This window comes from Pezoporus flaviventris, unplaced genomic scaffold (genome assembly GCF_033815535.1).
Source record: "Pezoporus flaviventris isolate CSIRO_AGI_PZ_B2104156 unplaced genomic scaffold, CSIRO_AGI_Pfla_v1 ptg000015l, whole genome shotgun sequence".
Lineage (NCBI taxonomy): Eukaryota > Metazoa > Chordata > Aves > Psittaciformes > Psittacidae > Pezoporus > Pezoporus flaviventris.
The window spans coordinates 42,378,231-42,405,279 of NW_026892563.1; the positions used below are offsets into that span (position 1 = coordinate 42,378,231).

The 27,049-nt window shown below is 40.6% G+C and overlaps 1 long non-coding RNA gene across 1 annotated transcript in view; it reads left to right on the forward strand.

Moving 5' to 3' along the window:
* The first annotated feature begins 6,423 nt into the window (after positions 1 to 6,423).
* Positions 6,424 to 27,049, forward strand: part of LOC133269714 (uncharacterized) — a 46,531-nt gene continuing 25,905 nt past the window's right edge. Inside the window, exon 1 of the long non-coding RNA XR_009743526.1 lies at positions 6,424 to 6,515. This is a non-coding gene — a long non-coding RNA (uncharacterized LOC133269714). The remainder of the gene's footprint in view (positions 6,516 to 27,049) is intronic.

The window sequence follows — 27,049 nt, forward strand, 5'->3', positions numbered from 1 at the left end:
GAGGAAATTTGGGGAACTAAAAGATTGCAATTACTGATGGAATAGAGGATTGAACTTGTTCAAATCCACCTTAAGATGCTCAATTGCAGATACATACATGTTTATATATATATGTATGTATGTATCAATTTTTATTCAGCTGAGTAACCCTGGTGCTTGTAACTATTCATGTGCACAGAAGTACTCAAATATACGTTGGGAAATTAAGGGCCTAAGTCTGTGTTTTGTGGAAAGTGTTACCATTTGATTCATAATAGAGCATACTGGTATACAGGTACTTAACAGAAATTGGCAGAGCTAAAATATTGGGGCCAGTAGGGCAGCTGTTAACACAGCTGGAATTAAACAAGGATTTCCCCTGTTTTCCCAAACATGGAAAGCAGACTCTTATCGGGTTCAGTTCATTGAAAAGCTGGCATTCTGTTGACTGCTGTCCCTTGCACTGTTGAATCCTGTCTTGTCACCTTTTTTCTCTCGCCTGTAGCTTCCTCTTGTCCTTCCTCCTATCTGTACATTAGAAGTTCTTTAGGGCAGACAGTGTTTTTTTTACATGCTTGCACGTAATCACAGTCCATTAACAATCCTGAAACACGTTAAATAATTCAGTATCAGGAGAGATCTAGGACCACAAGCTAATACTATCTACAGTATCAATGATCCTGTAGTTAAATGGCTCACTGATTTAATGTAGCTTGCTTTCTTATTATATTTATTACAGTTTTGCTAATGTCATTGCTAGTGGAATTATGGGTCTAAGGAATTTTCATTCAAGTATAGCCATCAAAACTGTTTGCAGTTCAGTGTCTGTTGAAATGGCCGATTTATGTCCTCTTTTTGTTTTACTTCAAAGTGGTTTAGGTGCTACCTGAGATTAGACAGAAAGAATAAAATAAGAAAAGGGAAAAAAAGGAAGGAAAAGCAGGAATTGAAACTCCTCAAAGAAAGGGGCTTTTTCAGTGGTAAACATTTAAACTTTCAGGTATTCTTTTACCTGAATCTCTGAATTATCTGCTAATGAGAAAGTGGCATCAGGCATCTTCTACCCACAACCAGAACAAGCAAACCTGAGATTTCTGCTTTAAGGAGGTAATCTCTGATTTATTAAGGAGCATGGCCTGATAGGTTTTGGGAGAGCATTCCAGACATTACTTGTTCAGTAGTTCAGGGTGATGTATAAAGCCAATTTATTTTCTTAGTATAATTGTAGATTATTTTTCCCTTTCTCACTTGCTACAGATACACTGAAACTGAAGTGTATCCGCAGCTAAAATAGGTGTATGTGTAGATAGTATTTTCCTTTTTAGTAGCAAGGGAGTGGCCTCATGGTTTCTTCATTGCAGAAGCATGGTTTTTAAATGATTGGAGTTCTGAGGCATTCTTTTAATCTCTAGCTAAAAGATTTAAGCACCAAAAAATAGTCACAGAAAGGTATCTAAACAGGAATCAGTTGTCACCAGTTCATCATTGCAATATTTTCTGTTCAGAAACTGATACCCGGCATTGTCATAATGTTTGTGGGCTGTGAAAAATGGGACAGATAATTGGGTTGGCAGCATTTGGAAATCACATGAAAGAGAAGACTGAGTAAAATTCCCAAGAACTCCACAAGAGCACGTGATTGGATAATACCCAATATACGAGATCTGTATCATATTCCAGTGGTAGAATAGATCTTGTGATACAGAGTGCAGTTCTGGTCATGTCCCTTTAGACTATATATGGGGTTTTTAGGTTACAGAAGTAATTAGACTTCTGTACAAAGTGTTGGTGTTTATTTTCCATTATAAACAATGAAAAGACATATAATCAAGCCACAAATCAAAAGAGAAAGAAAAAAAAAGGGGGGGGGAAGGAAGCAAAGAATTTACTGGCAGTACATGCCATTTTATTTCTTTTTATAATAATATTAGATAAGCATATATAATTAAATTGAAAGCAATTAATTGAGAGATAGCAAAAGCAATAACTGTTTTACATAACAAGCAATTAGCTTGTAAAACTGTTTGCCAGAAGCGATGGCTGAAGTTGAGAGCTTAAACCAGCCTCTGTGGGTTTAATTTTCTGACAGTTCACAGGAGAATTAGGTAGGCATTTTTTGCATCATGGGAATGAGGACAGAACAACTGCCCAAGATAAAAGCAATGCTTGAAATAGTGTTTGTTTCTTGTATCTCCCCTTGAAGACACGTTCCAGGCCATCATGTAAGACATGGTTCTAGGTTGAATCAGTCACTGTGTTGGTTCTTACATAGCTTTATGGAAGGGTCCGTATTCACAGAAGATTAAGGTATAAGTACCAGTGTACAGTGTCATAAGCAGGATGATGTCATATTTCAGACACCTTTTAATCCGTTTGAGTATGCACCTTAATTCTGAGACAATTTTGATCCAATTAAGGAATCAGTTGGGCAGGGAGGGGGCTATTTTAAAGAAGTCTTTGGAGGTCTAATCATTTTTAAACAGACAAATATCATGCCAGGCCTTTGCTCTGAACTAGTTATCTTAAGCTAAAAACGCTACATAGGAGTGGTTTGCCTATCTAAATAGTGCTTGGGAGTATCATCAGAGTAATGTTTGAACAACTCTGACAAAACATACTGCTTTTTCCACAGCTAAGGAAGTAGAAAATCTAAAATGGCTGAAAGATTTCTGCAGATAAGGAAAAAAATGCAGCTGCAAAGGAAAACGGAGACAAAAATATTTGCACATTCTTTCCCATAACAGACTCTCATTGCGACGCTTGAATCAGGCATTGACTCATCTGGGTAAAGCCTTTTACTGCAGGTGCCATCCATTTCATGAGTCTCTTCAGAGGGCATTGGGGGGAGCTGCGCTGCAACAGGAATGCCTCAGCATTCCTCAGATACAGCAGGTAGGAGAGCAGTCCCTCTCACACAAACAGCAACTTGCTGCAGCTCTTCTCGCTTCAAAGCAGTATTTCATCTCTTTCAAAATCGTATTCCATGAGGTAAAGGAAGTATCACGCTGAGATTGTCAGCGACATTCCTCACTCCTCAAACGGCTTCCTTTGAACAGCTGTTAAGATACCATTTTAGTTTCACATTTGCTCTGAAGGGGTAGCAGATAATGAGTGCAAGTTGGAAAGAAACTGTTTGAATTCCTAGGCAGACACTTTATTTGTATTGCACTTATGGTCGGCCAGCAGCAGCGACCATTTGTTTTTAACTGTCACTGGGATCCTGTGTCCTGCTGTGTGAGATGAAACACAGCGAAGGATTCATCGTTCCTCTCTCTTACTTTAGGTGGTTGCTGCAGACTGTCTCAGGGCAGGGGGGATATGTGTGAAATGAACCAAGCACCACGTTTTCTATGCGTGGGTGGCTAAAATACAATGGGAACTGAGGGCACAATCCAAATCATTATGGATATTCCTAGAAAAATCTCTTATCCCTTCTAGCATCACCTCTCAGGGCAGGGAAGTGCCAGTGCGGGACCAGTTACCATGGTGGTTCATTCTTCCATTGTCTCATCCTAAAACAGGGAGCAGAAAGTCCTCCAGAGGTGGATGCAGGGAATGGCTTTAGCTTTTCAGCTGGGGGGGGGGGGGGGGATAAAACAGTGCAAACGCTCATCACGTTTATATGACTGCTTTGGCTACAGTTAGTGACACAGCTGAAACCCTCCCCACCAACCTAAAAGCAGCAATGGCATGTAGTGCAGGCAGAAAAGTCACTCTAGTGACTACTAGTAATTCAGAAATGCAAATGGAGAGAAGTGGTTTATGAATTATTTGAGCAGTATGAGGTATCTTGAAGCACAGTACAAGTTTAAGAAATATGTTACATAGCGGTAAGCTCAACAGTTTTGTTGCCAATAACTACAATGATTTAGCATTGTTTCTTTTCTGGAGTTGAACAAAATGCACAACTGCTTCCCTTTATGTACCCTAAGGGCATATTAGGGCAGTGTTTTTTGTTTGTGGAATAATGGTCAAAACAGCTTTGCATAACCAGTTACAGTAAAAATCATTTGCACTATTTGTATTATCTACTTACACGGGCCATTTTTGGCTCCTATGTGGTTTGCAGGAAGTTTGGCTGAATTTCAAAACAAGCTTTTAAAGCTGCTCGGAACCAACAGAATAGATAGGGTTGGAAAGGACCTTAAGATCATCCAGTTGCAACCCCCCCTGACATGGGCAGGGACACCTCACACTAAACCATGGCACCCAAGGCTCTGTCCAACCTGGTCTTGAACACCACCAGGGATGGAGCATTCACAACCTCCCTGGGCAACCCATTCCAGTGCCTCACCACCCTTACAGTAAAGTGCTTCCTCCTTATATCCAATCTAAACTTCCCCTGTTTAAGTTTTAACCCGTTACCCCTTGTCCTATCACTAATGAAGAGTCCCTCCCCAGCATCCCTATAGGTCCCCTTCAGATACTGGAAGCTGCTATGAGGTCTCCACGCAGCCTTCTCTTCTCCAGGCTGAACAGCCCCAACTTCCTCAGCCTGTCTTCATACAGGAGGTGCTCCAGTCCCCTGATCATCCTTATGGCCTCATCTGGACTTGTTCCAACAGTTCCATGTCCTTTTTATGTTGAGGACACCAGAACTGTACTCCAAGTGAGATCTCTCAAGAGCAGAGTAGAGGGGTAGGATCACCTCTTGCATGACATCAGCTGAAGCTAAAGATGAGCTTTACATGACCAGAAAATGAAAGAGGAGGTACTTTGGATTCTTATATGGCCCACAGAGCGGTTTTGCTTTTTCCTTAAAATTATGTGTAAAGAGAGAATTTAAAAAGAGAATTAAAAAAAATGCATCACATGTATTTTTTGTCTTGAATCACAGAATTTCTCACAGATTCAATGGTATGTGAATTATGATAACAGAAAAGCAACGAAGCACATACCTATGTTCAGTGTTAAGGCTTGTGGTAATTTGTGTGTTTAAATTTACCAGTTACACTACATTATTTTTGCGGGGTAGCGCTTTTTTCCTAGTTCATGTATCATATCAGATTTCAGATTCTCTCATGCTTATGTTGAATCCAGCCCCAATTCTGTCACTATCATCCCAATGGAGCTGTATGAAATACAGCAGGATTATCTGTATGCTAATCGTGTAAATGAAGATGCAATAAAGGTAACATCAGTGTAGATGTATAGGTCATAAAAGATAAGCAATGTCTGGGGTTGGTAGGTTACTTCCGCAGTTGTATAGATTGTTGTTTGAAGGAGGGCTGGAGCGATGCACTCTTTGCTGACACTTGGAAAACACAGTAAATACTTCGTGGAACGCATCAACTGCGCTCAGCTTTGTGTGCGACACAGAACTTCTATGAAGCGCGTTATTATTAAGGATTAACTACAACATTACCTTTTAATAGGATCATAAATCTTTAATTACAGTTCAATATGGTACCAACTAAAATTGCTTTTGGAATGAAACACTTTTATTGAATGATATGAATGCGAAATTTCTTTCAGAGGTAAAAAAAATCATAACTTCTCAGGGCGAAGTTAAGGCATGCAAAACTCCCACTGACTTCAAAGGATGCCAGTGTCTGCCCACGGATTAACATGGGATTTACCTGGTCTGCCATTACTATTTTTACTACTTTTAACACCCATTAAAAGTTCGTGCCCCTCTGTGGTTGTTATATTTATAGTTGTTTTTTAAATTCACAATAGTGTCAGCTCTAATTATTTGAGAGATCTCATCCAGGCAGTGGAGGAACAGCAGGTTGGTGGTGGGTGGTTTTCATCAAGAAACAAGAGTGTTCACTGAAACTGTATTAAAAGTGCAGCTGGAATTTCATGCCAGTTGAAACGTGAATGTCCATTACTGTCATTGCAGCTGCAGTTTCTGCTCCAGCTTAGCTTCCCTGCAGTGACCTTTCCAAACATGTGTCTCCTCAGGCTCAGAGGCTGCCTGTGGCAGAAGGGCTGTGCCAAGGGAGGCAGCCTTCTGGACGAGTGATGGGGTCAAATGCTGTAGTGATGGGAAAGTTTTTAAAACGTGCAAAACTGCATATTGTTGCTTGGAGGGTTGTTTTAGGCATCTTCCAGAGGGAGTGTGTAGTGCAGTTAAGTACTTTCCTGTTCGTTTAGTCTTCAACATTTTATGTTGCTTTGTTTTTCAAACAGCAGCTGACTTTTGTATGGGAACATCTTTTGGATCGTACCCTTGGATTACACCCATGAATGGAAAGGCAATAGATCCTACCCACGCCTAAACTATCACTCAAGGCGAAGAGGAAATCTGTGCCAAAGAGAGCGAGCTGCAGTAGGAAAGTGTTCTTTGCAGCTGTGTGCTGAGTGGATGTGTAAAGAGGTAATGCTTCAATTGCAAGGCAGAGGAAAAGGGAACACTGTTTTCACAGCAGATATTTTCCAGCCCACTGATGTAAAACCCCCTTGTTTCCTTATTAGAGGATACGACGCAGACTTCCACACTTGCAGAGACCCTAGGGAAAGCGAATGTTCACATGCATGCGATGAAGCTGCATCACAACAGCTGCAGGTTTAAGCAGTCCTTTCTGCTCTTGGTAAGTGTGAAAAATCATTGGCAAATAAGGTTAGTATTGGTCCTAGGGCTGTTTCATGTGCTGTCAGTTAAGAGGGTAAAAATCAGGTGATTTTGCAAGTGAAGGCAGATTTGCATTTTTTGCCTAACTGACGTGTTCTTACTTACTACAAAGATTAAAACATGAAGAAAGCTACCTCTGCATCATTCCCTGTATGCTTCTCTTGACTGGCATTACTGTCCTCATGCCTTTTTCAAACTGTCTCTGCTTTCCTCTCAGATTTGGGGGTACCAGCATAGTGTTTCAAAGGTAAAAGTGGAATGTGTTCGCTTTAACTAACTTGAAAAACCATAGACAGTGAAGTGGCAGTAGCATAGACACAAGTCAAGCTATACTCCATACCCAGGAGCTCTGCCAAGTGGAGTCAGTTTGTGCTGTAATTCACAGCAGTACATCGTAGCTGGCATAGCCATTGTCAAAATCTGTCTAGTTTAAAGGTAATGCTGATACTGAGTCCTTACTCTGCAATCCTCCAAATACACGTAGCTGCAACTTAACACATCCCTGACCATTGTACTTGCTTCTGTCCTTCAGAAATAGCTTTTGTCTAGGAGAAGTTGTAATGTTGATATTTGTTAGCTGTCAGACTTGAAAGTTTGGATGCTTTTATTATAATAATTCAACAGGAATTTTGCTACCCACAGTTACTGAATCTCACAATGCATGGCAAGTGTTTCCGAAATGGGTGCAATGACTGGATTATCTAGTAGCATGGACTGAGAGGAATGTACTTGCAGAGTGAAATTAGTAGTGAGAGTGCCACATTTCAGGCTTTTTCAGGTTTTGTTAGTTCAGACTGCCTTGCATGTACTGAGCATCCATTTGCAATTGGAGTGCATTGTACGTGCTGCTAGTGCATGTCTTCTGGGTTAGCTCTACCCAAAAAGAATGCATTTTGTGCAAGAGCCACGACGCAGACAAACAACAGTATCACAGGGCTGGGGAGGAGGATGAAATAAAGGTTGCCTAAAATCTCATAATCTAAACCAGCAAAGAGTACTACACCCTAATTTTAAAGCATTATTGTTTATTGCATGTAAGAGGAGTGAGTGGATGGTGCATTTCCAAAAGTAGGAAACTTAGATGTCTTTTAATCAGAGGGTTTTTTGAAATTAGTATTTTAGCTTGTGTTTTCAGTGCTTAGCTCCGCTTAACTTCAGAATTGTCTTACCAAGTTACCAGCACACGGTAATTTTTTACACCAGTGTATGTTTGATATATATGCAAAAAGTTATAACATACTTGAGGTTTTGCAGTCTGTTTTCATAGCCGTTCCCATAGGCAATCCAACTTGTAATTTTGAGGGGTTTTAATACACTGGCTGGAAAAGTGTGGGTAGCTTAAAGTGACAAATAATCGGGAATGTTTACATTTTTCTTTGCCTGATATTCTGCTGGCTTATTAGAGTATGTTTACAAGTGAATGCCACAAATAGTTGGACTGAAGTTGTGAAATGCTCATCTAAAAGATTTCAGATTAGCTTTTTTTTTGTATACCGAGCCTTTATACCAGGATAACTGTACTTAAATATTGCCTCAGCTTACGCTGTCTTGATGACAGGTTGTTTTTTTTTCTAACAAATAATTATTTTGGGAGAAAAAAAAGGAAAAAGGTGGCTGTGTTTTGATTTGATTTTTTTGTGTGTGTTTCATTTGGGGTTTTTTTTTTGGTGTGCTCCCATCTGAATGTTCTTTATAATGTCAAAGAGACTGAGAAGGCATTTCCCACTCCATTTCCTCCAGATATAATTTACCACAGGATTGTAGAAGTATGTGAACTGTAGCATAGGGAAGAAGAAAGAAATAGCATTTCCCGTGATATTGATATTACTGGGTATACTGGGTAAAAGACTACGAACTTAAACTGCAAGCCTGGTGTTTAAGTTGGTAGTGTTCAAATTCTTTAATTAAGGACTTTGAAAGGACTCTACTTCTGAGTTTATTTCTGCATTAATTTTTTATTCACAAGGATTAATTGTACGGGGCAAATAAGATAAACTGTCTTGAGCAGGAGTGACAAAAAGCAGTGTGTGTACACTATATGTTTGCAAAGTCAGCAGCACGGTTTCAGGGATGATTTTATCCTGGAAGCTAGCATCTGGCATGCTGACCTCACGGACTGACAGAAGATCCACACATAACACATGCAATCAACTTACAATGGGGAAAAAGTTGGCAAAGTTTGTGCTTACCGCACAAAACTGCCCTGCGTGCACGTGGCAGAGGGATGACGTGTCCCTGTCAACTCCTGGGAGAGCATTCCCTGTTGGAAAGGGAGGTTGCCTTCGGAGACAGAAGTCACACGCTTAGCAGTTTCATTAGAGAAAGCTGCATTTTGGGGAAGTATTTCGGGATTGTCTGAGGTGTGGCTTAAAGATTTCTTATGTATGTTCTCAATAAGGAAGCAACAACTATCCAGAGCTCAGGAGCTGAGAGCACAGTGTAATGAAAATATAGCCAACCTGATGAAGAAACCCTCTTTCATTCTTTCAACAGTGAACATAGTTGTGTTGGCAAAGGATGGGCAGAGACTGAGTAAGGAGCCAAAGCCATTTGAAAATAATATAAAACGATACCTGCTGTCACATCTCCTTGAGTTAGGGTCTTACCGTGATTTCTAAGCTGAGTCAGCCTTTACCCTTGTTAGTAGCTTGATAGGAGAGCTGATAAGGAAAACCCATCACATTTTTAGGACATGGTATTTATGGGTAAGTAATCAGTGCTGTCATTCCCTCCTCCTCCACAGCCAAAATCAGTGCTGCACCTTACCCCATTATTCACCTTGAGTATTTTGGACTTCCAGATTACTGCAACCACATCCTGGCCCCTAACACTGATTAACTTCCCCTCAGCAGGTTTCACCAAGGAGGACTATAAATCAGATGTGCCTTGGTCATGTTCTAAACTGGGTAATTAAATTTTCCCTGCCTACATTACCTTTGAAGTTTCAATTACTTTACAGCTTCTTTTCCCTTCTTTATTTGATTTCCTGAACTGGTTTGCAGTATTTCTTTGCTCTCGTGCATGTGTCTACTCCAGATACATCTGTATTTGAACCACAGTAATTCTGCCACACGTGACATTTGTATAGCCCTTGCAGACATGCTAGGAACCAATAAATATATGTGTTTCCTTAGTGATATAACAGCGATTCATGATACATTATCCTTCACCATACTTTGAAATAAATATGCCCATGTTTTTTATGCACTTGGAAATGCAAAGAGCCACATTGTTTATGGAGGCATTGCCCTCATAGAATCATAGAATAGTTAGGGTTGGAAAGGGCCTTAAGATCATCCAGTTCCAACCCCCCTGCCATGGGCAGGGACACCTCACACTAAACCATGTCACCCAAAGCTTCGGATGTGGAGAATATCCTTCAGTTCAGAGCTTTTCCGTGTCACTGTCTAAATCAGCATGTGGAGGGCAGGAAACCGCTTCTCTGATAAGAGAGGCTGCAGGCCCTGGGTATTTTGTTTGTTCTGGAGCAAGACACATCTTTTAGCTGCCACAGCTCTTACCTGGCTCTTTGCTATTACTCTAACAATAAGTTGAAGCTGTGGCTTAGGTCATGAGAGCTCTGCAGAAACATGGTTATAAATTCCAGACAGTCAAATAAAGCTTCGCACATCAGATGAGAATACAGAGCAGAAAGATTTGATTTAAGGCACAGTGATCCAGGTTGATGCACTGATGTAATTTCAATCTCTCACAAAGGTTAAAAGGAAGAACTAATAAAAAAGAATGTTGGAACTAAGCCTATCACTGAGATCTCTACCTGGGGAATATTGATTTGATACTATCAGGCCAGAGGAAAGGCAAGGGTTCTTGCATTTATTGTAGCAGTAAGAAGGTGAAGTTGTACTTCTTAATGATGTTCCACTCCAAACACAAACACTGAATCGATATTCAAAGGTGCTGTTTCCTACTGGAAAAGTCCACGGCAGGAGAAGTTGAGGAATGAATTGCGTTGCCCACATAGACTTAAAGCATACACCATGGGAATATGTTAGTTCTATGCTTTTTACCCAGGCATTGCAAGAGGGCTCTTGGACTTTGATGTGCTCAGGTTTTGCATGTTGCTTGTATGGTAATTCAGATGCTGCTGTGAGATTACCACTGCTGGTAACCTAACAGTAATCTGGATACTGAGTTTTAATGTAGCAGTACAACAAGACTTTTTAAGCACAACATTCCCCCTTCAAAGCGTCAGTTGTGCCAGCACCAGCAGGCAGCTGGGGAAGGTCTGCCACAGCCTGACAACAGTAAGGCAGGGCTGAGACCTTCCCTTACGTTGTCAACTTCCATCGCTTGGTAATGGTGAGGAGGAGATGGGCCAGAGAAAGGAAAATGAAGAGATGACATGGAAAGGAAGTTAAAGAGAACAGGCGTCAGAACAGGGGAAGATACTGCTATTGCTGCATGATAAAGAAATACATAAAATTAACTATTTTTATAATTAAAATACTAGAGCTTGTTCAGTAAAATGCCTTTTCATATCTGGAATAGCATTCCAATCCAAACTTGTTTTCGATAGAGATGCAACACAAAATTTGAGTGCATTATGAGTCCTTGTGTAGCCCCGTATATAGGTGAGATGAAGTGATTCAAGTGTAACGTTGTGTTCGGTGTACATAATACTGACTTTTTTCTTTGCCCCATCTTTTACCCTCTTCTGGCAGACTTAAGCAGGAAATGACATGTGGGTAGGAGTGTCAATATACTCTTAACATCACCGTTTATCTAGTCCTGCTCATGACAATAGCTGGCTATTGGCATAATGTTTATAGAGAGCACAAGATGAACTAGAAAGCAGGGCAACAGCATTGCCCTTGCTGCTGTTCAGAGTCAAATAAAGCCCTATCCCTGATGGGGTAAACTATTCAGAAATAGAAATGAGTCTGATTTTCCTGCTGCCTTCCACTGATAGTGGTCATTTACTCTTGGGGTGTTATATGTAAAGAATTATTGTTTTTAATGTGTTCTGTATCCATGTTGGTGCTGTTAATGAGTGCTGTCGCGGACTGAGTGTGGGACTGCAGTGATAGTTTCTCTTTTGCCACCTCTCACATTTCTCAGTGTCATTTCATCACAGCCAGTATCCACCTGTTGAGGACAGCTCTTCCAGGCACTCTGAAGGCTGGAAGACAGTGCGAGTCTTTGTACATGGTGACCTAAGAATTTGTAGTTTAGGGTATAAATTAATAGTGTACAAGCTGTTCCACAGTCGTCATTCACACAGACCCTTACTGTATGGACACAGAAATGCTGATTTTTTATGCGCACAGGGTTTTGCTGTACTCCTAAAAAGCACGCTGCAGACATCACCCCAGCCATGAGTGCAAAATGGCCAGTCATTCCAAATGCTCCCATAGCCAATTCTCATACTTGCTTTTCCCACTATACAAAATCTAATTTCCCTTAATGTCACTCTGTTGGTACATTATAGCTGCATTTCTCACCCTCTTAGCAAGACCTGTGCTGGCCCCTCCTTGGGGCAGCACAAATCATGTCATTCCCTTCACTAGTGAACACAGCATCCACTATCGTTTCATCACTCAGTGCTCTGGTACTGCTTACATTAACACACATTCAGTGTTTGGGTGAGTGGAGCATCTTACAAGTTTTAAAAACATTTTAAAGGACTGAACTTACAAGTAACATCCCTCCTACTATACTCACAAGCCTTTACTCAGACTTTATGATGGACCTCACACACCTCAGAGCAGCTTTTGTGCAAAAGCCTAAACACAGCAAATAGGGCAGAAGAGATTTCTTCTAATACTTGCAATGAATGACTATGAGGGGAGATACAGCATGGGAGAGAAAAAACATTTGTTGATATTCTGCTTCCTATAGCTTTTCCTTTCAGCTCACATTACTGTATTAAAATGCAACATCTGCTAACTCCTGACTGTGATTTACAGTTATTCTGGGTATTTTCTTTGGCTGCAGTATAGTTTCTCATGCATGATAGCTGAGCTTCCTATGCCATCAGCAATGAACGTAAGAAAATGTGCTGTTCTTCATGTATTTACTCTGAAATCAATATTTTTTAATACAGAAGAAAGCATTAAAGCTTTTATCTTAATCCTCATCTATCATGAACTGTAACATTTTTGTCTTCTATAGGGCAAAAATACTTGGTTTGATGAAAACTTCTTTGGTATCTGGCAAAGGTATATCTTCTAGAGAAGTGTCCAGTCTTGTCATAAAGAAGTAAAATCAGACTGTTGGTAGACTCTTAGCAGTCTCCCCATGTGCATGTTATCATTAGTGAACAATCAGTCTGTCTTTACTTCAAGCCATTTGTATCTTTTTTGTTACAGAGCTCTCAATAACCAGTATTTCCTTTTCATTCAGCAATACATCAACGAAATGGTGTTATTCAATATGTGGATAAAATATAATTAATTCAATATAATAATATAATTCAATATAATAATCCAATGTAATATAATAATGCATATGCAAAATATATAATCATTAATATAATAGTATGGCATAACAGTATAATATTATAATTTAATATATGAATTTAATAATACAAATAGTATATTAATATATTATTAATATAATGAAATGATGTAATTCAATGAATTGATGAAATTCAGTACATCAGTGAAATTTCTTCTCAGCATCTCATTCCCCACTCCTCCCCTCCCCTGCAAAAAGAGCCTGCCACATTTCTTGGTATGCTAAATAGGGCAAGCTCAGTTCTTCTTCAGTCTGAGGTTTCCCAAACTGTAAATCACACCTGCCACAATGCTCTCCATTCAGCCTCCCTTTGCTGCTCTTCTCTCATGTCATTCCACAATCACCAACAGCACAGCAGGACTTGCACTCCTGGTTTGTTTTGTATGTACCTGGCTTTCAAAAGTTACTTGCAGCCATTTAAAACAAAGGCAGAAGCTCATCTCCTTGGTTTTTGTGGTGGGTTGCAAAATTCACATGCCTTTTTTACTGGATACAGAGAAGTGGGAAACCTGACTGAGGAGGTTCCTGCAGCTCCAGGAAGGAGAAGGCAAAGATGCATATGTGTATAAGCCTGCCACAGATTTGAGAAAAACACTTCAGTGCCAGTTAAAGTCGGTTATCATTGTGTTCATAGCAAAGATGATAGATGTAAGCTACAAAAATTCAAATGGAGTTCAGTAATGCCCTAAGGAGAGTTTAGGATGGTTTATGTAGGAATTTTTAGCTATTCTTCAAAGCTCTGGAATGTAAAGAGATCCTGATATTCAAATATAGGCTTTTGGCTTAGGTTTAACTATAATTTGCACAGAGCTGTCTTGTCCCAGCTTCCTCCCAACCTTCACCACATTTTACTTTTCTTACACAAGGCACATGAAATCCCTTCTATTACAATAAAATCCCTTCTATTACAATAAACAGTTCACTTGAAAATGCCAGCTGTGAAAATGGAACACCCCTTTATTGCTCTAATACGACATTCCAATATAGATGTGAAATTAACGTTGTCAATGATACTAAAGCACAAACCAGGAGAAAAAATAAAAGGGGCTTTGATTTTGGATCTTGCTCACACTCAACCCAAACATGAGTTTGTTCCACATGAACTGCATGCTGTTAGGTTGACCAAGCCTATAAAGGCAAAAATCTATACCAAACAAAGCTCAGGTAGACCTATTATACAATATTTTGTTTACCTTACGTAACACATCTTCAGTTTCCAAGCACTTCTTCCTCAATAGTTTTTATTTTATTCCTCACTCTGCATTGCACACTGTTAATTTCTTAGGTTAACCTTGTTTAAACCTGTATCCGTTTGACTTTGGTGGGAAATGCTCCCAGTACTATTGCAGTTACATAGTTCATTACAACTAACTTTAAATCAAGTCCCAGCAAATTATGAGAAACCAACCAGACAATTCTTGGAAAACAATCCAAAACACTTGTTTTTTGAAGTTACCTGAAAACCCAAATACTGGAGTAGGTGTAACGCGGGGAAGATCCAACGTGGGAACTAACTGCCTTTAGAAACAATGCTAGATAATTCCTTCTCTCTGGTTGGGGGATATTTGACAAGGAAATCACTGTAAATGTAAAACCAGCCTCACAACTCTAAATGTGGTTGTACCCAGAATAGGTTATAATACACCAGAAGAATATCTGGTCAAATGCCTACCTGTCACCAAAATAAACACCCTTTGAAACAGGAATTCCTTGAAATAGGCAGCATAGGAAACTGATAAAAGTTTTAAAAGCTTATGAGAAAAGAAAATGGATTCTGTAGAAAACAGTAGGGTCAAACCTTTAAAAATGCTGACCACCTAAGGAAAGAAAACCACTGCAGAGAAGTGCTGATTCTGATTTTAGGAAGCCCTGTGTGTGTCTCTGACATGCTGCCTACCAGCTCTCTGCTTCTCACCTCCCCAGGCTGCTGGCACAGTGGCAGGAGCCAGCAGAAGGGAAGGCTTGATAACCGAATACCTGAACATCTGCTACCCATGATGGTTGGCTTGGGGTAAGGTAGTGTGTGGGAATGTATCCTTGTTGTCGGATTGCTGCCTCCAGCAGGGAGCTAGACTTGGCCAGGAGATGCTCTTTGCTCTGTAAAACTCTTCTAGTTAGTTTGAACAGTGAATTAACCACAAATCCTTCTAAAAATGTTGAAATGAAATAAGTTAATCTTGATTCTTTTATTTTATTGTCTTTTCTTCAGGTCTGTGTTAGCATGGGCTTTGCCAGAAAGAAAATTCCACACATTCTCCCCTTAATAATTCTCCTTCTAATTAATTGTGCACATTTTCTGGGATGTACTTTCCAGAAAAGCCATTTCCTCTGATTTATATCAGTTGTTCATTTCTGCTCCTTCTTGAGATTTCTCACACCTGATGCATGAATCCCTTAAAAGGCTTCCCTTTAAAAAGCCACCCCACAGCTTTGTCAATTATTTTCCAGGGTTAGTGCTGGCAAGTAGAACTCACGACTCTCCTGAGCAATTAACCTGGCAGTTATCAATAGCAAACACCGTGCAAGGTAACAAAACGCCACCGAGCTGGGAGCCACGAGGCGATGGGTTGTGCAGTACAGCTAATGAAAAATGTGATTGTAAAATGGGGAGCCCATCTGACTTCTTTGAACCCTTGGCAGGTGACACGCTTAAGTAATGCCTTTAAGAATGCTCAGTTTCCCACCTTCCTGTGTGCTAGGTGCCGTGGAAAAGCACTAATGCCTTTATATGTGTAGGAGCACGTGTATGTTTAAACAGGGAATGGCAAGCAGTCTGTGACACCGTTCGCTGTGCCTGGGTTTCTCTAAAGTATGTGAATCAGCAGATGCAAATAGAGGACTTGACTTTTAAATCAAAATCAAACTTGGACAATAAGTCACAGTTGTTTTACAGATATCCTTACATGGATAAAATGATGTTTGTGCTCAGACCTGCTGCTTGGAGCCTAGTGCTGCTTCATTTCATGAAGCAGGCTTACTGAATTTATAGACTCCTAACCACTGTGCCCAGCCTGCACTTTTCTCTGTGAGCTTGTCTAGCACATGATGTGCCCAAGTTACTCCAGACACAAAGCAGGCAACGCTAACACCTCACTTTAGGTACTTACCGTGCAGGAGCTGGTCTTAAGAGTGTTCAGTGTTGCAATACCGTGCCTGTACAGCCGTCTCTTACTGTATTTTTTGAAAGAATTGCCCCTTGGTTCCCCCTTCCTGCCATCCCAGTGTGACTTACCTGAAATCAGGAGTTCTACTGTGGCTCACCAAGCTCCCTGCCTGGGCTTGGCAGGGCATGTGCTGCATTGCAGAAGGGAATCGCAGACCCTAACCCAGTGAACTCAGTAGTGAAGCTTACCAAGACTTGACATCTGTACTGCGATATGTATGTGCCACATCACTCTTTACAGCAGATGACATTCTTTTGCACCTTTTAATTGATTGATAGGAAACTCTTTTAGTGTGTAATAAAAAGGTACTTTGTAATCGGATGCAAATAGTACCCTTGGCAATTGTTTTCTACTACCTGTCCCATTGAAGATTAGTTAATTATCTGATTTAACACCAATTCCTTGTGGTGGCAGTGGACAGAGACATGTACTGGACATCTGAGACTGGTCCAGGGTTCTGAAACTGCCCAGCATCTCAAAACGTGATCTGACTTGGTTGTGCTAAAGAACATCTGAAGGTTATTATAACTTGTATAAGTAAGTTCTAGAAAAGCCTGCATTTAGTACTGTACTATATGCTTTGTGAAGTGTAACAGTTATACATTAGCTTTATGAAATTGAAGTCTTCCTGCATATTACATTAATACCAGTTAATAGGGTATTAGTGCCACCTAATGTAAAAATGTAACCCAAGTGTCTCTGATAGTATAAGGGAAGGCTTTCTCATTCTCTCTCTTCCATTTGCAATAAACATTAGTGAAATAAAAATAACCATGGATTATGGAGCTGTTAAATATTATATATTCTTATGCTATTAAATGTAGACTATTCACCTTTGATTAGCAACAAATATTCTATTTAATTCTGAGAAATTGACTGTTTTATAACACTCTTAAAGGATTCATCATGGTAATGGAATACTTCCCTGTCTCAAGTCTTGTATAAACTCTAATTATTTTGGCCCCAGTTCTGCAAATGCACATGCACAGTTGCACTCAGGTGAGGAGAATTAAATGCATGCGTAAACATTAATGTGAGCAGAAGCAAGGTCCTATGTGTAGCCTTTTCTTTTACTAAAAGTACAAGTCTGAATTCCAAAGATAATTCCATCTCTCTAGCTGTTTTATAGGAGAAAAACAATACTTCAATAAAGATTAGTGAGAGCAAAGATGAATATAGAGAAGGAGTGCTCTGGTTCCCCAGTACCTACTAGGTACAGGTAGATACCTATTAGGTATCTTCTGTCTGAACCAGATTTGCCAAAAGAAAAAGCAAAGAGAAGGGAATCAGTAATTAAACCTAGAGCTTTTTTCCCATTCTCACACAGCAGCCTTCTTGCATATTGGCTGCAAGCATCCCTTCACTGGGACTGAGGTGTGTGGCAGTGACAGAATGTTGAACACTTAATCCAACCTGTGGGTTTGCTCTTGTGAGTCTCACTCAGGACAGTGCTCCCAGTGTCTGTGGGGAAGGCAGAACTCTGTTCAGCATCTGGATGGAAATGTCTCTACTAGGAATATGCAGTACATAGAGCACCATACCTTATAACAAATATATAATTGATAGAGGGTGAGTTTGCTTGCTGAGATGTAGTTATACGAATCACCCCTGCCCAAAGATGATTCAACATTAACACAGTAGCTTTCATAAAGTCACAGATACATACTGGAGTATATGGAGTGATATAAGTAAGAAAGAGCGGTGAGCAGTCTAGGACCTGAATCATGAAGCTCCTGTTAAAGGCCTAGTTAAAAGGTTTTGCTGATAAAACTTTGTTCTCTTTTCAACTAATTTTAATGTCAGTATATGCTGAAGCACTAGTATTACATTCGATATTATAGAAATGGTGCATTTGCACAAAGGTTGCTTTAGACATTGCCACTGTTAATCACAGTCAGCCTTCAGATGTTTGAACTAGGATGCAGCTGGGTATTGATGAAGGAAAGGCAGCTCCTGGCAAACACTTTGATTTATAAAAATAAATGATGAGTGCCTGACACCTTGAAGAGAGTCAGAATGAGGTCTCATGAATGATACTATGGGAGCTTTTGAAAGTATTGAGGACATAGTGAGTCATGCACTCATTTCTTTTTATTAAGGCTCCAATTTAGCTCTGATTTTGTTACCGCAATGTAAATGAAAAACATGTTTGTAGCTGCCTTTATACCAAGAAGTTACGTTTTTAAAGCATGGATTGTTGCTTTCAGGAGTCTGTTCGATCTAATGCACAGCAAGTACATGCTGGAAAAAATTACACAAAGTTGCATGCTCTGGCTTTTGAGATAGTTGCATGAGTCTAATTGTAAAAAGTTTGCCTATTTCAGAGATGGACATAAATGGAAAGCTGAGATGCTTCTCCTGAACTAATAGACTGTAATGTTAAAACTGTCTTCTGGGTGCTAAATGGTGATGTGATTCTCCCTAAGATTTGTCATTTCCTCTTTCTAAAGCACACAGTCTCGTGCAGGTGTAATGTCTCTTCAGCTTGTAATGTCTACCCTGCCACTGCGTAGGAGAACCTCAGATCCAGCGTGGCCTCTCCAGGCAGTCCAGTTCCCTGCTTTTATTTCTGTAGCTCATCTAGCTTTAATTAGAAGATTATGCACCATATGTTCTTGAGGACAGGGGTGAATGTTAAGGGACCTGCACCCCTCCTTTTGGTCGGGTGGCCTGAATAGCAGCAGCTGCAAAGCTAGAAAAGTGAGCCATAAGCCTGCTCATGTAAACACCCAGGAGCTGCTTGAGAGGGTATTTGCCCCAGACTGGTGCAGTACCTGAGGAAGATGACCATCAGCTGGGTTAAACAGTAACTGTGAATTATAAAGAGACTTTGGACAAAGGAGAAGCCAGCTTGAAAAGGAGCAATAATCACATGAGGTGTGTTTGGGGCTGGTACCCAGGGAAGGCCAGGGGCCGACTGCAGCCCTCCCAGCCAGGGCATGGGGGCTTGTGTGCCCCACAGGTGCTGTGTCTTAGAGGTGGCATGGGAAGGCATGAGGGGTGTCTGCAAGGACATATTAACACTTTGCAAGTGTCTGGTGATGAATCTCCTCTATCACTGGTATTGATCCTGAGCATATAGGGCACAGAGTAGCAGTTATTTATGTGCTGTCTATAAATCAATAAACCGTTTGATCTTGATTTGATTTAAACCACCTCAACTGAGGAGACGATTTCCCTGTATTTCAGGGGGATGTTTTGGGCATTGGTAATTTCTGCTCCCATGTACAAGAGATTTCTTTCTCTTTCCTGTAGCTTTCACCCCTTTCCCTGCCCCTGATTTCTGTATTTCACAAAGATGGCATAAAATTAATAGTGGGGCCAGGAGGGTTTGTTTTCATTTTCCCCTTCCCATCATTTTGTGAGTGGATTAAATGCAGAGAGAAGGAATGGACAAATGGCCTTCTTACAAAGATAATTTTTATGATTATAACTTATGTTCACAGGATCCTATAAAACGGGAAGAAGGAGTGACTACAGCCAGGGGAGCTCAGGAGTCTGGATTTCTATGTGATCTTGTACCCTTCTCTCCGTACATTTAAATTCACTTAGAACACTGAGGCATATTCCAGAGTTGAGCTGTGACTTCTAAGTTGAAAAAACAGAGTGGAACCCCCTTCTAGAGGAATTCATTTGCAAGTAAGTAAGTGAGTAAGTGCTGCATTTCAGAAATCCCTGAGAGGGTGCAGAAAGTCGCTGCAGTTTTCCTTGCCTGTGATCTCTTCCTCCAGCAAAGACAATGAATACCTTTTTCTCCAAGCAGGCTGGTTTGACTGTTTTCTAAGCCATTTCATTGAACTGCCTTCCATTAAAAAGAAAAGAGCATTTTAGCATATGTCAGATCTACTGGAAGATTCATACTAAGCCACAAAATAGTTCTCCACGCTCTCATGATCAAGCTGATGAGTTAAATTGGTCCATGCATACAGCAGCAGTGCAGGGCTTATTGCATCTCTCAAGTCCCAGTTATGCTTTCAGAAGAGTGCATTGGCATTATGAAGGCAAATTTGCCTACAGATGCATTGCACTCAGTGGGATCCATTTATCCTACATGGTGAGCTTTATCTAAGAGTTTCTAAGCTTGTCTTTTCCCAACAGCCAAAATCTTTACCAACAAAATTCTTTTTGAGATTTTTCTGGGATGTTGTATTTATAAAGAGGCATCTGTGTTAATGTGCTGCAGGATGCTGCATCGTCTGTATTTTTCCTGTTTTGTAATAAAATTTCTGCATTTCTGGGACTTTCCCAATCCATATTTTGGGACAGCCATATGTTCAAGGCAAGGAGGATTTTTTTCCTGCCATATATGCATTCTCTCATATTAAGGGGGCTTTGCTGGAACAAACCCTCTTCGTCTCTACAGAGTGGTGAAAAAAGTAGCTGGTGTCTTTAGAGGTGACAAATGCCAATACTTTGAAGCTCAAGGAAAACAAATTGAAATGTCTACCATGTTTACAGCATTGTGGAAGTCATCCTGCTGCGCAGCACTGTGATTGAGAGACGCTGATCCACCCGATCTGCTCCTGGTTGATGGGTACTTGTGAAAATTGACCCACTGAGCCGTCTTCAAGAGGCATAGGAGGAAATGTATTTGCTCTCCTTTCGACTGCCGAAGACAAGGTTATAGTGATAAAGGAAAAATAATGAAAGCAAAGTAAAAGGTAAGAAGAGCTGATGCTACTCCTTTTTTTCTGACCTTTCTGCACAGCTAGATAATGTGAGATAAATCAGTTGCAGTGACTGAGCGCAGCCTCCTGCAGCCACAGCCTCAGGGTATGGAGTGCTGGGTGGCAGAAAAGTCCAGGGCACTCCTGCCCAAACCGACCTCCTGTTAGGCCACAAACACAGTGTGTGATACCCTTTGCTGGGCCAGCGCAGTACTTCAAGCAACCACTTTGTGCACCATAATCAGGGTCTTACCTGTCTTTAAGTGAAATGGGGCTTTGTGAATTTGAGGCTTTATCTGCACACATCTAGTCAAGGTGTACCATATAACTGACAGGATCCCGTTTATTTTGGAAATGTCATAGGATATCTATGCTCCTTCTCAAATATGCTCTTGTATTAATCCCAAAGCAGCATCCTGTATCTCCAATCCCCAATAATATTTTTGTATGTATTTCGTTGTTGGATTTATATGGTTGCATAACACAGCACCAGCTGATAGGGTCTGCATTTTCGATTAATTTCCTTAATGTAAAAATCGTGTTTGTCTATTCCTAAATGCATACACCAAACCAATGGAAAGAAACACAAAATCATGTGAGAGTCAGAATAGTCATTGGTTTGGACTTCCTTTCCATTAAAAAAGGCAACCACCTTTTGCATGTACCTTTCTGGTTATGTACGATTTAGTAAAAAGCTAGCATATAGAGCATGAGCTACCAATAGAAGCAGTATTGATCACGTTTACATCTCATGTTTTTCATGAAGTAACACATGCCATTACTTAATTTCATCGCAGAATACAGTAAGTTTTCTTCTACTGCTGATTTTTATTTGACACGAGTCTGCAGGAAGGTGTATTATATGTTTTCTGATGGCCGTAAAATTGAATCAAATACTTGATTCCAATATGGATTTCCTGCTGTATATTAAGAATTAAGTAGAGAGCTGGTTGTAGCAGATTTATTTGTCAGAGCGAGATCTTTAAAGACACACGTCACTGCGTGATTCATTTTTATTATTAGTTATTTATCCTCCACTGCATAATCTTTTCAGGGAGATATCTAACATGGTTTGAATGTACATTCAACCCTAGGGAAATAGAACTTATAGGAATCACATTCCATTTCCATTCATTCTTCCATCTGTTCGTTAACCTCAAATTTGTTTCAGTCTGTATCATCAGATACGATGCTGTCATTCTAACACTTTATTATGTCATTCACTGGAACTGAATTCTGTTTGTTGCTGAAAAACACCATGAATTCAGAAAGAGTTTGGAAAAGATCTTTTGTAGTAACTACCTGTAGTTATATTTTGTGACCGTGTCACAGCAGAGCCAGCTTATGTTCATGTGTTCTTGATAACAAAGCAGGTGCTGAGAAACATCATCACTGATTTATAGATTAAGCCTAAGTGGTTTCTAGGCAATGTCCTAAAGTTGAGAGCTGCTTTTTGTACTACGTGACAAAACAAAAGGGGTTTAAGGAAGGAGCCTGAAGGAAGATACTGCTACTCTAGGCATTATTGTAGGTGCTTATTTAAGTCCCAAATCAGGAAAAGTCTGAAAACCATGCGTTTTATCAGTCCCACCGGTACAAACCAAGGTGTTTGGGTAAATTCAACCCTCAAAGCATCCTTTCTGGAGCTGATCCCCTATTCTAATAGGCACAGCAGCTCCTAGGAGTGAAAAAATGCGGTTGGAGAAATGACACTGCATTATAAGAAGCACCCCTGATTTAACTGTCCTGATGCAAAGCAACACTGCCCCAAACAGCCAGACTTGGTCCACGCACATTAGATGCTTCTTCCTCACTGATTTCAGCCATGCATGGCTGGAAGGGTGTACCTTTCTAATAAGCCATTCTGACACAGATACATACATATCTATATACGTGTCTTAGAGAAAAGGCACCTTAAGGAGCTAATGTAAAATTTGTCATCTTAGGATCATATACACAGGAAGAAGGCTTACCATAGGAGCTTTGCTCTTTGAGAAAGTTTGTTCTTTTGTTGCTGTAGACATTGCTGACTAAACTATTTGCACTGAACAACAGCAAGACTTCAGAAAAATTGCTAGATATAAAAGCAAATATTATGTCATTTTGTGGAAAAGCTGGCTTCTAACCTGCAGAATGCAATGAGGATCTAGGGGTGCACAATGCTGCAAAAGTGAGTTAAAATCTAACCCTGTGTGCCTACTACCAGCAACGAGTTTCTACCCCATGACTAATAGTGAGTTGGAGGAGACGTGATTAAAACTTGGAGCCCTCCAGTTCAAACTGACCTTGGCATCTTGATAACTGCAGATCAGACAATCTTTGACCAGGCCCTTCTTGTGGTGTTGGTGTTGATTTTGAAAAGAGCTGTAGCTTAAGCAACCACGAAATATATATATAACATTTTCAGAGCAGTGTTTGCCTTAACAAAGCTTGCATCCAGTGCTACAAAGGAAGGGAAAAGAAAATGCATGCAAAAAAATGTGGTCTGCTTGTTGGACCCCCACTTAAGAGACCTTCCAGTACCAAACCAAAATGTGTTCTCTGTAACAGAGCAATGGCTAAAGGAAACACTGGAATGCCAAAACCCCTTAAGAAATAGCATTCGCTGTTTCCTCTTTGCTGTCTCAAATCAGCTGTAGACTCCATATTATAAAAGCAGGCAAAAGGGAACAAAGAAGGGAAACAAACTGATATAAAAGAGACTCCCTTTGCAAATTTTGTTTTGGAGAGCTCTGAACAACCAGGTGCTGTCGTTGACAATGGTGGCCTGTGAAAGAGCCACAGCTGAGTACCCGTACCACTGTGACCTACAGCCATTAACACAGCATGTAGCTGGAAGAATTATTCTCATGTTACTAGTAAATTGTTGTTGGGTTACTTTACTGGATGCCCAGCTGTGATTTTATAATGTGCAATTATATTGTGCTAAGTAACTGAGGTGTCCAGGAAATAGTAATAGCACTGGTAGGGTGTCTGTACTCGGGGAGCATGAACTTCACTTTGGATATAAACACGGCAACCCTGGAATCAGACCCCTGACAACAGAAATTGTTGGGCAGACATGGGAGTCGAATGTGAATAAGCAATGTGTTGCAGGTATGGTAACAGATAGTGGCAGGATGCAGAGGACCTGCGTGTTGCCAGGAAGAGGTATCTGCCTCAGACTGAGCAAGAGATACATCTCTGCATCCAGGCTCGGACTCACCCTGGACTTCCAGTAAATGCAACAGCTTCTTTCAAAAAGGCATTGCCAGAGAGAACCCCTACTCTTGATCCTTTCCATTCTCCTGCCTAAACACATGCAACAAGACAAGCTCTGCTCTGGTCCTCACTCTTCAAATGCAGGAATATAAAGTTTGATCCATCCAATGAATAACAGAAGTATCCATTTTATCTTGAATCCTACAAACTGTTGTGGCATGCAGCTTAGGAGCTTGACTGTCGTTCTTCCAGGGTCCTTACATTCAGTACAGACACTTGCACAGTTTGGCCTCATGGGCAGAGAGTTTGCAGTGAGCATGTTCCCAGGAACAAAAAGGGTTTTCATGAAGTCAGAACCGAGGGCTGGACAGTCTTTTTGGGAGATTTGCCAGTTTTGGGGGATCATTCAGAGCTTAAAGTAACTTCTGCCCTTCCTGCTATGAACTCATCCTGAGTCTGCTGGAGTAGCCTCCTTGCAGCCTTAGCCTGGGAAATCAGGTGTGATCAATATTCTGTCATCCATGTGTGCAAAATTAGCAGGTAAATTGCAGCCCACAGATGAGGAGTTAATTCGGTATTCCTCTATCTGTCTCCTTTGAACACATTAATCTGCTTTCTGAGGAGAATACAACCAGCCATCGGTTCAGCATGACAAAACCATTAGAAGCACTAAGAAAATGCATTATTTGACTTAGTTTGCTATCGATGTCAATGTTTTTTTGGTATTTATGCCACTGATAACAAATAACAGCCAATTCTGTTATATTTCATTATATCATCCTATTTTTATAGTGAAGAACAGGTAGCTGACTGGAACCCTGACAGTGGAGGCCTGTATTTTGCAGACTATTTCTGTATCAAAAGCTTCTTTTCCTTGACCACTGTTTAATATTGCACTGTAGTAGCAGTAATAACTACTTGTTGTGGCAGTTTTCCATGACTTTATACAAAGTCATCGACATGAAAAGGGGCAGTATTGATCTGCTTTTATTCCACATGTAATTGTTGCAGGCAGACATACTTCCCTTCTGTCTCCTAAATTTTAATACGTGTTACACTGTGTGTAATTAAATACATGCAGAAGGCAATTCTCCTTGAGAGTTTTGAGCCCTGTTTACTTAATTTTAAAGCATTTTATAGTGGAATAAAAATTTACAATCCTCCAGCCTACAAAAACGTAATCTGTTGTAAAATATCTTTCTAATTGAATTTGCAGCTCCCAATGACTTTCAGGGTATTAACATAGCAGTAGCAGGGACAGCAGTTGTGGTAATATGCATCCAGGGTGAATGTGACAAGGATATCAACCTGTATGCCACTCCTTGTAGTGGCCACTCCTCTGATGTGTATTTGTGACATGTTTTACTACTGGCATAGCCCACTCAACCATGTTTGCCCTGGCTATTGCCAGCAAAATACTGCAGATGTTTTGTTTTCTTCCTCTCACTTCTGCTGAGATACCTTTGGGAGTGGGAATTTGCATTCAGGCCTGACATGATGCAGAAACAAGATAAAAGCTCTCACCTATTCATAGTGTTACTCATCTTTGATTTAAAGCAAGCTCAAAGCAGGTAGGAGCTTCCTTGATGCTTGGCAAATGCATGAGACTCAGAGCATACAGAAGGGAGACCATACATAAATAAATGATAATTTGTCTCAGCGCTGGGACAAGCAGACCCATGAGCAATTGTGGCCATATTGAAAGAGAAAAAGCCATGGGGCAGTGGTAACTTCATGTTTAACACTTACCCATTGTTTTACCATTGACCTGAGGTAGATGGATGCTTTTCCTGGTCCTTGCTGTTCAGGTTTTTGGTTGTTTCTATTGTTGGTTTGTTTGTTTTTAACTGGAAACAGGGAAACAAGCTTCTTTAAACCTGCTCCGAAGTAGATCACTGGAATGCTGTTTCTATATGCATATAATGCACATTCGAGTCCTGCAATGAGAGAGTTTCAAATATAATGAGTACCATAAAGCTCTCTATTGGAAAGTTACAGCTTTTTGCATCATTTGATTGTTTGGGATAAATGTAAGAAATTATAAAGCCCTATAGTGAAAGGATTTCACTAAATGGCTAATTCCTGGGTCAAACGACTGCCAATTTAAGTAGGAGAATTAAGCCAGTGGCCTGATAGCTCTGTAAATTAGTTGCAATTCAGGGAAGCATGAAATTTAGTCATGCGTTGTGCTTGGTCACCAGCATATTGCTGTGCTGACATTTTGAACATGACTGCCTTTCTTTGCTTCCTCTATTGCATATTAGAAGGTTGGAAATAAAAATACAGGGTTACTCAGATGCAGGTCTGGCGCTGGTACTGATGCTGCCTGTGTCTGCAGGAGGCTGTTGCAGTGCTGCCTGTGAGTGCCTCTGGGACCAAAATCTCACCCTTCTGAATTACCAAGCCTTTGGGAAACCTTTGGGAAGCCTAAAGGGTGCCCCAGTTGTTATGCTAGAATTGGGAGCACGCTGTCTTCAGGGTGTTCTTTAGACTGTCTCCAGAATACATCTGGAAGATCTGTGTTGCATAGGGCTTCCAGAGGTTATCAACTCAAGTCACTTTATGTGGGACACGTGGTCCCATTCCATATCTCTGCCCTGTGGAAGTTTAACAAGGCCCAGGTGATGCTAGTGGGGCTTTGCCAAACCTCCTGGGGTAAGACATACCACATCATGTGCAGAAGAGGGGCAGTCTGGCATTTCTGACATCCCAACATGAAACGTGGATGCAGCCAAGGATGTCCTTACTGGGATGGCCTTCAGATACATCATGTGCAGAAGAGGGGCAGTCTGGCATTTCTGACATCCCAACATGAAACGTGGATGCAGCCAAGGATGTCCTTACTGGGATGGCCTTCAGATACAACCTAACACAGCAGCAGTAGTGTAACAACTAAAAAGCTGTCCTCCAGGCTGTCTTTATCTCCCAAAACAAGAATACTTTGGATTGTATATAGTAAACAGCAAGCCAGTTTTTAATGTTAC